General features: G+C 43.3%; 1 pseudogene; it reads right to left on the reverse strand.

Annotated features, from left to right (window-relative positions):
- Positions 1-8,806: 8,806 nt before the first annotated feature.
- On the reverse strand, positions 8,807-11,047 carry LOC102916931 (H-2 class I histocompatibility antigen, Q10 alpha chain-like; annotated as a pseudogene).
- Positions 11,048-14,646: the final 3,599 nt, after the last annotated feature.

Below are 14,646 nucleotides of genomic sequence, written 5' to 3' on the forward strand. Positions count from 1 at the left end.
ATTCTATTTTCTCAAATTGAGTCTTTTAAGTGGGAAATGATTCCATGTAATTTAGGCTCTAAATGCCTATAATACAGTTTATACCATTTTTTGCTTTAAAAAAAAAGGATCTCAAAGTGTTTATTAACAAAATTTTTACACTAGAACAGGATGTTTTAGTTACATGCTTTTAGTCCCAGCACTTCAAAAAGGTATAAACATCAGGAGATAAGGACCCAAGCTACATGAGACCCTGTCTGGCTACAACAGTAACCACAACAAAAGTGCACACAGTAATTGGACATTTCCTGCCTCTATATGTCACTTGCTAAATGCCTGCCAACTCTTATAGACACAGATAAGAAGACATACTTTACACCATCTCTGAAGATTTCTGTGTCATGGAACACACCTGTAATGCCAGCACTTAGAAGTTAGGACTGGGAAAATGCAGAGATCAAGGATAAGAAACCTATGATGGAGGAGGACACACAGGCACAGACAGAATCTCCAGGGAATAAACTGCGAAAAGTTGGGTAACTGCTGTGAGAAGAGGTGGGTGATGACCAGAAAACTCTATTTTATTAGCAAATTAAAATAGCAAAAATTAAAGAGCAAAAATGGGAGGAACTTCCTCATGTCAGGATCCTAAAGATGAAATGGAGACTCAAAGTCATTGGACCTGTTTGGTCCTCTTCCCACTGTGGTCACATTTAATAAGCATCCTTTCTCTAATTTTCACTGTATTTGTGTCATTAGTTGCCTTATTGTATTGGCCAATCATAGCTTATTACACCTGTCAGAACACAGGTTTTGACCCTAAAATGTCTCATGAAAATAGCATGGAGATTCCTTGGTCAGGGGTCCACAGGTCTTGTAGGACAATGAAAGAAACTCCTCTGTTCTTAGAACCAGGGGCACTTGGAAAGAAGGACTCCAGACACATACTCAGTATTGAAGACAGGTCCCACATGCTGTAGATACAGGAAGCATAAACAGATGAGTCTGGGATGTCCACTTCCTCAGGATGAAGGACAACAGGACATATAGCAACAGTCCTCTAGAATATACAGAGAATACACTTTAAGTTCAGGAAAAGCTGTCTGAAGTAGTGAGTGAGGACCAGACATCTCTAAAAATATCAGCAACTTAAAGAGGGAAATTTTAAAAACTAGAAAATGAAACATCCTGAGTTTCTAAAGTAGGATTAGTGTATTTATAGAGGACCCCCACACTGTGAGAAGGATTTTCCAGAGCCCTGTTTAAGTCAGCCCCAGAATAGCTCTATAATTCTAACAGGAAGAATTACTTAAAGGACACTAAATATACGGCAAGTGATTAAAAACATTGGCCAAACCTCCAGAAGCCTGGGTTCAATTCCCAGCACAAAACATACAACCATCTCGATCCAGACACAGGGTAAACAAAGACTTTTGCCTCCCCAGCCACTGAGCATGCACATGGTGCACAGAAACACATGCAGAAAAAAAAAATCATACACAATAAAAAGGAGCCAGGCGGTGGTGGCACAAGCCTTAGTCCCTGGTCTCATGAGGCAGAGGCAAGCATACCTCTAAATTGTAAGACAGAACTGCAAGTAGCCAGCTTCAGAGGAAAGAGCAGAGAAATATCATAACTGGAGGTGGTCTAGACTAGTCTTTAGCCATTTTAAAATTCTGATCTTCAGGATTATACTTCTCCAGAATTTCCAAAGGGAATGACAGAGACTTGGTTTCCTGAGTCATGGAAAGATTAACTACTGAGAGAGGAATCTCTAGGGCCCTGATTCCCCACTCAGACCCAGCTCTAGGGCCTGGTATCCTGGGAGCAGTGTCTGGGGACCAGTTGCTTACTGTGATCTCTGTACTGGTCCTGTTCACAACATCCTTCTGAGTCCTAGCCCAGATGCTGATGTAGCTGACAGAATCAAGGAAGGAAAGTAAAATAAAGGCTACCTACCTCACTGAAGTGTCCATCTCTGGCCCTGATGATGGCGTTTCATTGCCTCACTGTTGTGTCACAGTTTTTTATTGGCCAGCTGAAGCCACCTTAGCCTGCACTAAGCCTGGTTTCCTGGTGATCAGAGATCACTGGGATCTAAGGGAAGGTGAAGGAATTTAGGATGGGAATTGGCTGCTCTGTCAGTGGCCATACATACCATGTCCAAGGAAGGCCATGGGTAGAAGTAGTAGGAGCTGAGAAAGATAATGTACCAATGATAGATCTCTGATGATTTCCAATGCAAAAATCACCCCAGTGTCTCACTATGGCACCAGGTGGCCCTCCACAGACCCTCTCGACCCAGACATGCAGCACAATACTTGGTAGACCCATGGGGAACCTTCTGAACAATATCATACCATCTAAGTTATGGCCACCAATTAATTAATATCTCTAAGATTAAGGACCCAGGTGTACTCAGCCTTGTGATTTTCTTGGATCCTATGTAGATGTGACCAACTCTTGCCACATCTCTGTGGTGGTATTGTGTTCTCCGAAATATTGTGCACGCTAATAAACTTATCTGGGGTCAAAGACAGAACAGAACTGCCACAATATTAAACATAAAGGATAGGCAGTGGTAGCACATGCCTTTAATCCTAGCATTTCAGAGGCAGAAATCCATGTGTTCAAAGATATAGCCAAGCCTGGTGACTCACGCCTTTAATCCCAGAAAGTGAGCTTTTAATCCCAGGGAGTGGTGGTAGAAAGCAGAAAAGTACATAAGGCGTGAGGACCAGAAACTAGAAGCAATTGGCTGGTTAAGCTTTCAGGCTTTGAAGCAGCACAGTTCAGCTGGGATTCATTCTGGATGAGGACTCAGAGGCTTCCAGTCTGAGGAAACAGGACCAGCTGAGGAACCGGCGAGGTGAGATAGCTGTGGCATGTTCTGTCTCTCTGACCTTCCAGTGTCCACCCCAATAACTGGCCTCGGGTTTGATTTTATTAATGAGACTTTTAAGATTCATGCTACACATCTCTGTCCCTACAGTCATCATTGCTTAGTTCTGATCTTATATCAGTGTCATAGTTTGGGTCTATCCCCTGGAAAGCTCCCATGGCTGTATAGCTATTGTATGGCTGCAGGGAAATAGGCAGCATCAGACATGCAAAATGAGGGAGACTTCCTCTATCTAAGTTGTCCCTCCCTGATGACTCCAAGGGCTGTGAGGTCAGATGTGGCTCAGGTTCCAGCACTTGGCCAGAGGCTTGGTGCTGTGTCCTGTAGCATGAATCTTAAAAGTTCTTATTGATAAAATAAAACCTGGAGCCAGGTATTGGGGTGAACTGGAAGATCAGAGAACAAGCCACAGCTAACTTCACCTGGTCAACTTCTCAGCTGGTCTTGTTTCCTCAGACTGGAACCTTATGTGTCCTCATCCCAATGGCTCTCAGCTGAACTGCTGCTCGAAAGCCTGAAGCTTAACCAGCCAAATGCTTAACCAGCCAAATGCTTCTAGTTGCTGGTCCTCATGTCTTATATACCTTTCTGCTTTCTACCATCACTCCCTAGAATTAAAGGCTTGCTTTCTGGGATTAACGACATAAGTCACCATGCCTGGCCATTTCCAATGTGGCCTTGAGCTGGAACAACAGAGATCCCAGATGGATTTCTGCCTCTGGAATGCTAGAATTAAAGGCATGTGCTATCACTGCCTAATTAGTGGCTTTTCTGTTCTCTGACCCCAGATAAGTTTATTAAGGTACACAATATTTTGGGGAACACAACACCACCACAGTGTCCAGGTGTAGAGGGGTATCTAGGACTTGCTGGGGGAAGGTCTGCAGGCCTGAGCTGGATAGAATGTCTCACATACATGGGAGAGAACATCTCTACCACATGAATAAGAAACCTGCCTTTCATTGACTAGGCTCCTCTTTTAGGAGGTGTGATTCTTAGATTTACCCCTAGGTAGTGCTGGAGAATCTACCAAGTGCCCGATCCTGTTCCAGGACCTGTAATACAGCAAAGAGCAGTATCATGGCCTGGATTGGAAGAGTAGCTTAGTTTTTAAAAATGCTAACTGCATTGACAGTAGACCTGAGTTCATTTCCAAACATCAAGAAAGTGCTCTTCACAACCTCCTGGAACTCTTGCTCCATGGGATTTGATGTCCTCTCCTAGATACACCTCCAATCTATTGGCATGTACTATACACACACAAACATACCCATTAGTAAAAACTAAAACTAAACCATAAACCACTGCCCTCTGTCAAAAACAAGTTTGGGTAACAGTGAAGGTGTCATACAAGCCCAGCAGCAGTTTGTGTTAGTCTGCTTTTCAATTACTGTGACAAATATCCATGAAGAAATTCAACTTGAGAAAAAAAGAGGTTTCTTCATGTGACAACTCCCAGGTCATATTCCATCATTGAGGTAGTTAGAGCAGGAACTCAAGGGAGGAACTTGAAACTGGAACTTAAATAAACTACTTGGAGAATGATGCTTATTGGCTTGTTCAGACTCCACTGGACACAATACAGGATCAAATTCCCAGCCCTTTGCAGCATGAAGAGGGAGTTAGGCCCTTCTACATGAAACATTAATCAAGAAAATGTCCTACAGATTTGACTGCAGGCAATCTGGTGGAAGCATTTTATCAATTGGGGTTCCTCCTTTCAGATCATTTAGCTTGGGTCAAATAAACAAAACTAAATGGAAGGAGGGACATAGCTCCAATGATAGTATCCCCTGTAGAGTCAACTGTCTGCTCACTTGGTCACTAAGGATGGTGCTCTTGGAAACTTTTAAAGCTTCCTGAACAAGAGCCTAGCTGGACAAATCCTTCACATCCTGAAAATCTTCTCTACAGCTGACAGCTCACCTTCACAGTAAGGCTATGCTAAACACTCAATAAAACACTCACCCAACCTGTCCCATGACCAGATGGTGCATCACCTATAGCCTGCCACTTGTCCCATCCTGTATGAACACTGTCCTTTGTGACTCTGGAGAGTGTCTCTCTCCTTTTTCCACACATGTGCAACTGAAGGCTGCTTTGCAGTCTGAGACTGCTTGTAGTTCTCCAGTGGTTTCTACATGGAAACATTTCCTATTTTTCAGTGATAACCCTCAACAAATGTCAGTTAGATTCCATGATCACTGCAGAGTCCATTTTTCCACTGGGAGAGTGTAGTTGAGTTAAGGCAGAAATGCAGATTATGGGATGGTGAACACCAGCCTGTCTGAGCCCTTGGTCCTCTGTGCAGAGGCTCTTTCCCTCTCAAACTCTGAACTCACATAGATGGTTTTGGGTCAAAGATACATGTCCAGGAGTAGCAGCTGAAAAGTGTGGTGTCAGGGGGTCCCTCCTGCTTTATAAGTGGAGTCTGAATCAGTGCTGGTCTCTCTTCACTTTAGGACCCTGATCTGGTTTAGGCTGATGGACTTCTCTAAGAATAACCAGTAGAAGAGAGAAAAAGATAAACGGTTAGTCATGTAAAGGAAAGAACTCTTAGAAAACATAAATCCCTAAAACCCAACTCCTAGCTCTAGCCCAGCTCTTTGTCTTGGTGTCCCTGGAGCAGTGTCTGGAGACAACCTAATTCATCCATGTCCTGGCCTTGGTCAAAATGTTCTTCTGAGTCCCAACACTGGGGGCAATATATCAGCTATTCTAGAGCATTTTGATCTCAATATGTCTACACACGTTTAGAAATTATGTAAAACTAAATGGTAAACATGCCTACGTGGTTTATATCAATCTATACTGACTGTCTTACGACATCAGTGTTTGAGACCCTTACTTTATTGAAGATAATGTCAAATAATAGCAATCTGGGGTCAGAAGTTGTGCTTGAGGACCAATGCACATTTGTACCTATCACTGGGGACATGCAGGGCTTGGGAACTCTGATTTTCATGATTGTCCTTAGGAGACAATCATGTCAGAGGCACCACTCCAGTTCTACTAGCAGAACTGAGATCTCAGACACTTTGGGAATTTGTGGCCATTGCTCTAGGTGACTCTCTTTTCCTACTCCCTGTCCTCAGAACCAATGTGCTCCATTCACTGCATTGGAGGCTTTATCTCAGGAGTCATTTCTTTGTCAGAATGGTTTGTGTTCCAAGTAGCACCCCTGAGGCCAGGCCTGCATGATTTGTTGCTGGTGCTGTGTGAGGTCAACCCCTAACTCTCCTCTAGTTTGGACCCTGGTACAAGGTATCTTAGCCAGGGTGTTAGCATACCATGGATGCTTATAGGAATCAGCAGGATAGAGAAGAGAGATGAAATCTCTGCACACAGACAGAAAATCAAGGACAAGGACACTGCTACTGAGATCAGGGGATATGGGGAAGCTGAGCTCACATGTCCTCTCTTGGACAGAGGATTGCTGCCATGTCCTGTTGTTGAAGGACTCTGGAGTTTGCTGGGAAATGTGCTCCTGGCATGAGGCAGGAATCTGTTCCACAGACACACATGCAGGAAGATCCCTGTCACATGCTTCAGAAACCTGACTTTCCTGCCCTAGTATCCTCTTTATGGGCTCTGTTCCTAGTACTGCTTAACAAGAGTTAGAGAATCTGCCATGTGCATTTCCTCTGGGATCCAGAGAAGCACACAAGAGACAATGTTCAACTGTGCCTTAGGGCCACAAACACACTCTCCCTTGATTAATGTTCTATTGGAACTGGAAGAGAATCTTTGTTCCCAAGGTATTGCATACAGTATCTAGACTTTTGCTAACTTAATTTTACAGGGAATACTAATGATTTCATCTACACCTTTTCTCTTGATCCTCTCTCACCCTCTCTGTAGACAGGTTTTAACATAGGATTCCTTTATTTCATTTTGAAGGGTTTCCAGTTTCATTGAAAGTGACTGAATGCTCTAAAATCATATGCTTATGTTTTGGTGACTACTATGAAATGCTCTAGGGATTTAAGCAGTTCATTCTCATATATTGCTCAATTTATATACTCCACATATCTTTCTTTACATCAACCTACTTCCTGTCTGAAATTCAAATACTTAGTTGAGATTTCTGTAGAATGGCACTAACATAGTAGCCTTGTCCATCCCTTATAATATTACTTTTCTAATAAATTCATTTATTTATTACATTTTAATGACTTCCTTTAGAGACAGGGTCTCAGTGTATATCCCAGGTTGATCTTCTACTTGCAAATCTCCTGTTGGCAGGGCTCCTTCTGCTGGTATTACTGGCATATTATAGCCCCTAGCCTACGGCTGCCAGAAACCAGGCATGGACTCTAACTAATTTGGTGAGAACACCACACACATAATTTGGACAATGACAAAATGCTCCCTACTTGTGTCAGTGAATGTCTGATACAGATGACAATGACACCTGACTCAAACACAGAACTGAGAACAAATGTAATTCATTTAGAACGATGAACTTAAACATCTCTTAACGAAACATCAGACTCAAGCCTGAACAGGCTGACCGCCATTATGAAAGAACAGCACAGACACTGGACACAGCATAAGAAAGGCCTGAGATCCTTTGTTCACATGTCCTGGTGAACAGGTTTTTTGAAAGAACTAGGATTAGACACTAGCAAGATGACACAGGTGGAAAAGAACTATATGAGAGCCCAGGGTGGAGGGTGTAATTGTGCACACACAGATCTCACATATCTCTACACAGTCTTCAACTTCAGGAGAGGTAATGGAGTTATCAGAGTACACATGATTCCATGAAGTTCGGAGTCTTTATTTTCTCTACCAGGTTTTACTCATCTTTAGTTCACTAATCAAATACCCACTCTGAAAGAAGTTGCACAACCATAAAAATGCTTAATTTCAAGAAGGATGAATGAAATTGTAGCTCAGCGGAAACTAAAGTTCAGTCAGGGGTGGAGGTTTGCCAGCCCAGCCTCTTTTGAAGCAGCAATGATGACTGGGGAAGGAATGGTGATCAGTGTGTGGATGGGACTTATTGATGCTCGGGCAGGGTTGAACTCATCACCTGCTCACACTGTGCTCTCAGGAGACAGACACATAGTCACAGTCAGATGCAGGAAGAGAAGTCATCAGGTCTTGAAGCCACAGTGGGAAAAGGAGAAAACAGAATAAATTTTGTTAGGTTCAGACCAGCTGTTTTATTCTGTAGAAGAAAAGAACAAGAAAGAAACTTAGATCATTGTCTTATTTAGTTATATACAGAAAAACTTATCACACACTCAAACTGTCCCAATCCCAACAGTGCCCGAGCCCTAAAGTTCTATCCACTGACCTCCCCTGTCTCACACCAGGCCCTTTAGGGTGTCACTTTTTAAAGCTGAAACAGAAGGCAGGACATCATAGAAAATTTACCTCCCAGTGGAAAGTGATACAAGAGCAGATCAAAGCCTCTGAAGATGGCACTAAATGAGAAAGTACGGGCTGGCTGAGAACCTCCATGGCTCCTTATACACTGCCAATAGTGTCTCAGGGAAGAGACCCTAGTACAATGGCTGGCAAGTCTGAACAAGGCTGTCTCACCATTTACCCTTGGAAATAATCCCTTTTATTAGAGGTCATGGAAGCAACATGATGAGGAGGCCCAGAGGGTCCCTTGGTCCTTATATCAGAGAAGTTTTCAGAACTGTGACTGTAGATCCAGAGAAAGATGGGGAAACCTGATAGTAGTTTGAACATTAGGAGGATAATTGGACCCCTGATAATGTGTTCTAAGTAGTGACTTTAACATCTGACCTCTGAGGACTGAGGATCAGGTCTCTGCCACCTCTATCACTGCAGTAGTGAATCTGATCATTATTTTCTTCACAATAGAGTTAATGTCAGCACATCAGCACAAGACTGAATAAGCAAGAGTGTGGAGGAATCTTTGCTCTCATTTGGCAGGACACACTCTCAGCTGGACTTGTTATTCCCATGGAGACTTGAACACAGACCCTGCCCTTTCCGTACCTTTAATCCTTCTCTTCCATATCAGAAAAGTCACCATGGCTCCTATAAACATGGCTCCAAGAACCAGGCCAGTAACAATTGGCATGATGGGGAAAGAGGGCTGAGGAGGCTCTGACAGAAAATGGAAAGAACAGTAAGGCCTCTGACCTTCAGGTTCAGTCATGACCCTAGTCCAGTTTGGCCAAAGGACACCCACTCATGTGACAGGCTCAGTGATCACACCTACATCTTACCCCATCTCATGGTAATGGGCTCAGGCAGCCCCTCATGGTACACATGACATGTGTATGTCTGCTCCGTCCCATAAGGCACCACCACAGCTGCCCACTTCTGGAAGGTTCCATCTCCTGCAGGTCTGGTCTCTATCACATCCATGTCCATAGTCTGGTTGCTCCCATCTCTCTGCCAGGTTATGTTGATTTTAGTATGATAGAATTTCATAGCCCAGCACCTTAGAGTAATTTTCCCATCATCTCTGACCTCATGGGTCACATGTATTTTTGGGATATCTGATGGGATTAAATTGGAAAATTCAGGCTTTTTCATTCTTCCTGAAGATCCACCAATGTGCATGCAACCTTGTTTTGAATGGGTGGGAGAGTGGCTAGAAGGAGATATTCAGATTCCCACATATCAGCATAATCTCAGAATAAAATGGGGTAATCTATTCCTTGGAAAGATTCAGAATCAGCATCAGCCAGCATAGAGCAGGAGACTTCTGTGAATACGGACTTCTGGTTTTGACTGGATGGTAATTGAGACTCAGCGACACTGGACTCAGACCTCCAAATTACATAGACAGTGAACAGGCATGACAGAGATCATGGTTCACGAGGCAAATGGAAGGGAGATGCTGCTTAATTGACAGAGTTATCTATCCTGAGAGAAGGCTTAGTCCTATCAAAGTCACTCTCTCTTATTGAATTAGGAAACCCATGACACTCTTCCCCCTTTGATTCAAGACTGAGTTAGTCTTCAGCTTCTCACTGAGGAGGAGGAATCCTCAGGGGACAGAGGCTCCAGTCTCAGAGCAGATGTGGCAGTTTCTTTCCTTACCTGTTCTCAGCAAAGTCTCCTTCCCATGCTGCAACATTGGGAGAAGAAGCTGCACACATTTACACTCCAGTAAAGACTTCACGTATTTTGCAAATTCTAACTTCTTCCATTCCTGGCTCAGGTATTTAGCAGCATTGCCAGTTATCAGCCAAAAGCTCTTGTTCTCAGCCAGCATAATGGCATCTTTGGGTTCGAAGATAAATTTAAATTCCTCATCTCCGTAGTACCCTCCAGGCAGTACATCACAGGACATCAGGATCTTGAGTGTATGATATCCTGTCCAAGACCCGACTCTCAGCCATGCTCAGAGGGACATGAACCTTGGGGCCCTCCTGTGGCTGAGTCCCTCCCACTTGGCCTTTGTAAATGGCCACATTTAGCTTAAATTGTACAAAACACCAGGTCAGTTACCCAAGGCTCTCTACAGCCTAGTCTACATGGTTCCCATTTACGGGAGTAAATCTTGGATATGGGGAACAGAATTGGAGAACTGGAGCAAACCCATTGAAAGCTTGATATTTGGGATTTCTGATTTGGGTTCACTCACCACTTTCATTTTCATTGTAGAAGTGAAGCATTTTCTTCAGAGAATCCTTGTAGATGTTCATTAGGCTCAGGATGTCCTGTGTCCTCTTCTCCCAATACTCTGGCTCCTGTTGATCCACCCATGGTGCACAGTGCTCCAGTCTTGGAGTCTCTGCTCTGCTGTTGAATCTCTCAACATGAAGATCATCCAAGTAGACATCAAATATGAATTGAGGCTCCAGGAGGTGAGGCCCGGTGATGAGAGCTTGCAAAAAGCTCAGAGAGTGTGAACCTAGGTACAGTGGGCCTTTAGATCTAGAGCACCCCAAGTAGTTCCCTATGAAGCTCCCCACATTGCTCCCAGGGGAGCAGAGAAAAGGGGACAGGGGTTATAATATAAAATAAACCAGGGACCAGAAGGTCTTGCCTGGGCTAGGCAAGAGACAGATTTTTCTGTGTTCAATCCAGGGGTGGAGTCCTTTTTTCTCCCAGGTTAGGTCCTTTCCCTCCTGACACCCACACTCACTCACCCTTTGGATTTCTGGTCAGGGCCAGGTTGGCCAGGAGCAGCAGAAGGAGAGCCTCTCGAACAAAGGTCTTCATCCTGCTTGAAGAGTGGACACTGAGTCTCTGCTAGTCTCTGTTCATTTTATAATCATAATATGAATGAGGCTGATTGGCTTCTCTAAGAATTCCCAATGGTAGTGATAGAGAGCATTATGGAAGAGGAACCTCTAGGGCCCTGTTTTCCCAGCTCAGATCCAGCTCTGGGACTTTGGACCCTAAGAGCCGTGTATGGGGACAAGTTGCTTACCCTGGTTGTTGTCCACCTCATCCTGGTCAAAATATCCTTCTGAGTACAGCCCAGAGGCCATTGAACCAGCATTTCTCACACTGAGATGTCAGGATGTCTAGAGTCTTAGAAATTGATTGACTCTCAAAGGTATTTATGCTTGTGTGGATTATATCAATCCCTGTTCACTGTGGCAGGAACTGAGAATTTTAACACATTTCTTCATTGAACATTAATGACAAAGTGCATGTAAGCAAAATGTTAACAGAAATTAATGACTATTTTCCAAAATACAATGATATGGTGAACTAATGGATGTTGACATGCCTGCCTATATTATCCTCCCCTCTCCCACTTGACATATCTTGCATTCTATTGTCCTCTTTAGCATTTTAGTTTTATGTATACTGTATGTATATTCTCAAAAATGCACATGAAAAATAGTTTTAAGATTTATTCTTATTTTTTGTTCATAATTATATTTGTCTGTGTATGGGTGTGTGAATTTGGGAGTACAGCAGTCTGTGGAGGCCAGAATCAGCTATAGGTAACCCTTCAAGGGAGGAACAAAAGGTTGTGATCTCCCAGACTTCTAGGACTCCAACAGTGGATATCTACACAGTTAAGCCATCTCTCCATACTCAGAGGCTAGTGTTTTTATTAACATCTTCAAATTATTTTACTTTTACCCAATTGTTTTTTAGGTTGGCCTAGAAATCCAGTCATCCACAGGTCTCAGTCCCCTGAGAATTGACAGAATCCATGTACCACCATACTGGGCTCAGTGTAGATTTTTATCTTTTATATTGCACAAGGTTCATTCAGGTGTTACTTACATTATGGAACTCAAAATAGTATTTAATCCTTCATAGTTTGCTGCATCCATGTCCATAGGAGAATCGAGTTCATTGAGTTGTTAAATTTGCATCAAAATTAGAGTATCAATGTCATTGTTGTGCATATTTCTTAGTGAATTTTTATTCATAATGATGGGTAGAGATTGAGTGTAGAATTTTCCTTATTTACTTTACAACTCTGATAACTAGGATGAGGCTCACTGACTTTTCTAAGAATTTACCATGTGAGTGACAGAGTCCTGAAATGTAATGGATAGATTAAGGAATGGGGGCAAAATCTCCAGAGCTCTGCTTCTCCACCACAGATCCATCTCTGTGCTCTGGTATCCTGGGAGCAGTGTCTGGGGAAAAGTTGCTTACCCTGATACATGTAATTGCCTTGTTGACAACATCCTTCTGAGTCTTAGCCCAGATGTTGATATGGATGACAGAATCAAGGAAGCAAAGGAAACCAAAGACCTTTGTCTACCACTGAAGCATCCACCTCTGGTTCCTGTGCTGGGCTTTCCATGGCTCACTGTTATGTCATGGCCCTTTCCTGTACAGCTAAGTCCATAACAATAAGCCTTGGCATCCTGGAGATCTTATCTCATAAATGTCTGGGGGAGTCAAAAAAATCAGAATGGGAGGAGATAATACAGTTCATATCTGCAGAGAACATTGAGGAGATTAGGCAGGAGCTGAGGAGGATAATGTGCTATTGACAGAACTCTGATGATTCCCAGCTCAGACATCAATGCAATATCTCCACATACACAAGGCTGCTCCCTCTACAGATACCCAAACCCACGCTTCAAACACAGTACTCTGGACACCCATGTGGTCCCTCTAAACACATGATATTACCCAACTTGGGAGTGAAATGGCCACCATTCCATATCTGTGCGACTTAGGACCCAGATGTCTTTTCTAATACCCTCCCTTTTATTGAGTCCTATACCGAGCTGGACTCCCCTTGCCACAAACCTGTACACAGAGCCATTATTTTTCTCTCTGGTTTTATCTTGATGCCAGAATCTGAGGCTGTGCCATGGGGTAAGCCACATGGTTGTATAACTGTGTCTTGGGCAGGGTGAAAGATGGAAACAACAGGAATCTGGACGGTGAAGACTCCCTGTACCTGAGATGCCGCCGTGGCTCGGATTTTATCTCCATAGACTTGGTGCTGTGTTCCAGGTGTAGAGGGGGCTGTAGGTGTATCTGGGTGAAAGTCTGCTGGCCTGGAATGGACAGGATGTCTCAGAAACACACACACACACACACACACACACACACACGCACGCACGCACGCACGCACCCACGCACCCACGCACCCACGCACACAAAATAGAGAAGATCTTCAGCAGGCCTGGAATGAAAGGATGTCTCAGAAACACACACACACACACACACACACACACACACACACACACGCACGCACGCACACACGCACGCACGCACACACGCACCCACGCACCCACGCACGCATGCACACACACACGAAATAGAGAAGATCTTCATGAACAAGCAACCTGCTTTCCTTCTCTAGTCCCCACTTTTAGGAGATTGCCTCTCAGATTTACTCTTCAATAAGTGATGCAGAATCTGCCAGGTAAGTCACCTTGTTCCAGGACCTCGAATTCAGCAATGAAAACCAGGCCAAAATCACTACCCTAGGATTTTGAAAGAAGGCTTAGTTGGTAAAGGTGCTACCTACTCTAACAATGGACCTGTGCTCATTTCTAAGCACACCCAAAGGGCCACTCATAACCTCCTATTACTCCACCTGTGAGAAATTTGATGTACTCTGGCAAATTGACAGGTACCCCCAATCAATTAGCATGTACTACACACACACAAACATACACATAAGTAAAAAGTAAAAATAAACCATAAAAACCAATGCCCTCAGTCAGAAACAAGTTTGAGTAGTTGTGAAGTTGTCATCCATGCCCACTGGTGGTGTGGATTATTCTGCTTCTCTATTGCTGCGACAAAACACAATAAGTCAAACCAAATCGAGGAAGAAAGAGTTTATTTTGTTTGATAAATCCCAGGTCACAGTCAATCACTGAGCAAGTTAGAGCAGGAATTCCCAGCAAAAACTCAAGCAAAATCCTTTAAGAATGCTGCTTACTGGCATGGTCAGCCTGCCTTCTATATCATCCAGGAACAAGTGCCCAGCCTTTGTTTCATGAACAGTGAGTTGGGCCATCCCACATCAATTATTAATCAAGAAAATGTCCTACTTACTTGCCCCACCAAGGCAATCTGGTGGAAGGATTTTATCAATTGAGGTTCCTCCTCCCTGATAAGTCAAGCTTCAGTCAGATCAAAAAGTAAATAAATAAATAAATAAATAAATAAATAAATAAATAAATAAATAAATAAATAAATAAATAAATAAATAAATAAAAGTCAGAACAAGGTTTGAATGATAAAATCCCTTCTAGGCTCAATTCTTTACTCACTTGGTCACATCTGGTGGTGCTCCTGGGAGAAGTTATCAAACTTCCTGAACTAGAGTCCAGCTGGAGGAATCCTTCATGTCCTGAAAATGTTCTCTCACAGTC

Source organism: Peromyscus maniculatus, chromosome 21 (assembly GCF_049852395.1).
Source record: "Peromyscus maniculatus bairdii isolate BWxNUB_F1_BW_parent chromosome 21, HU_Pman_BW_mat_3.1, whole genome shotgun sequence".
Taxonomy (NCBI): domain Eukaryota; kingdom Metazoa; phylum Chordata; class Mammalia; order Rodentia; family Cricetidae; genus Peromyscus; species Peromyscus maniculatus.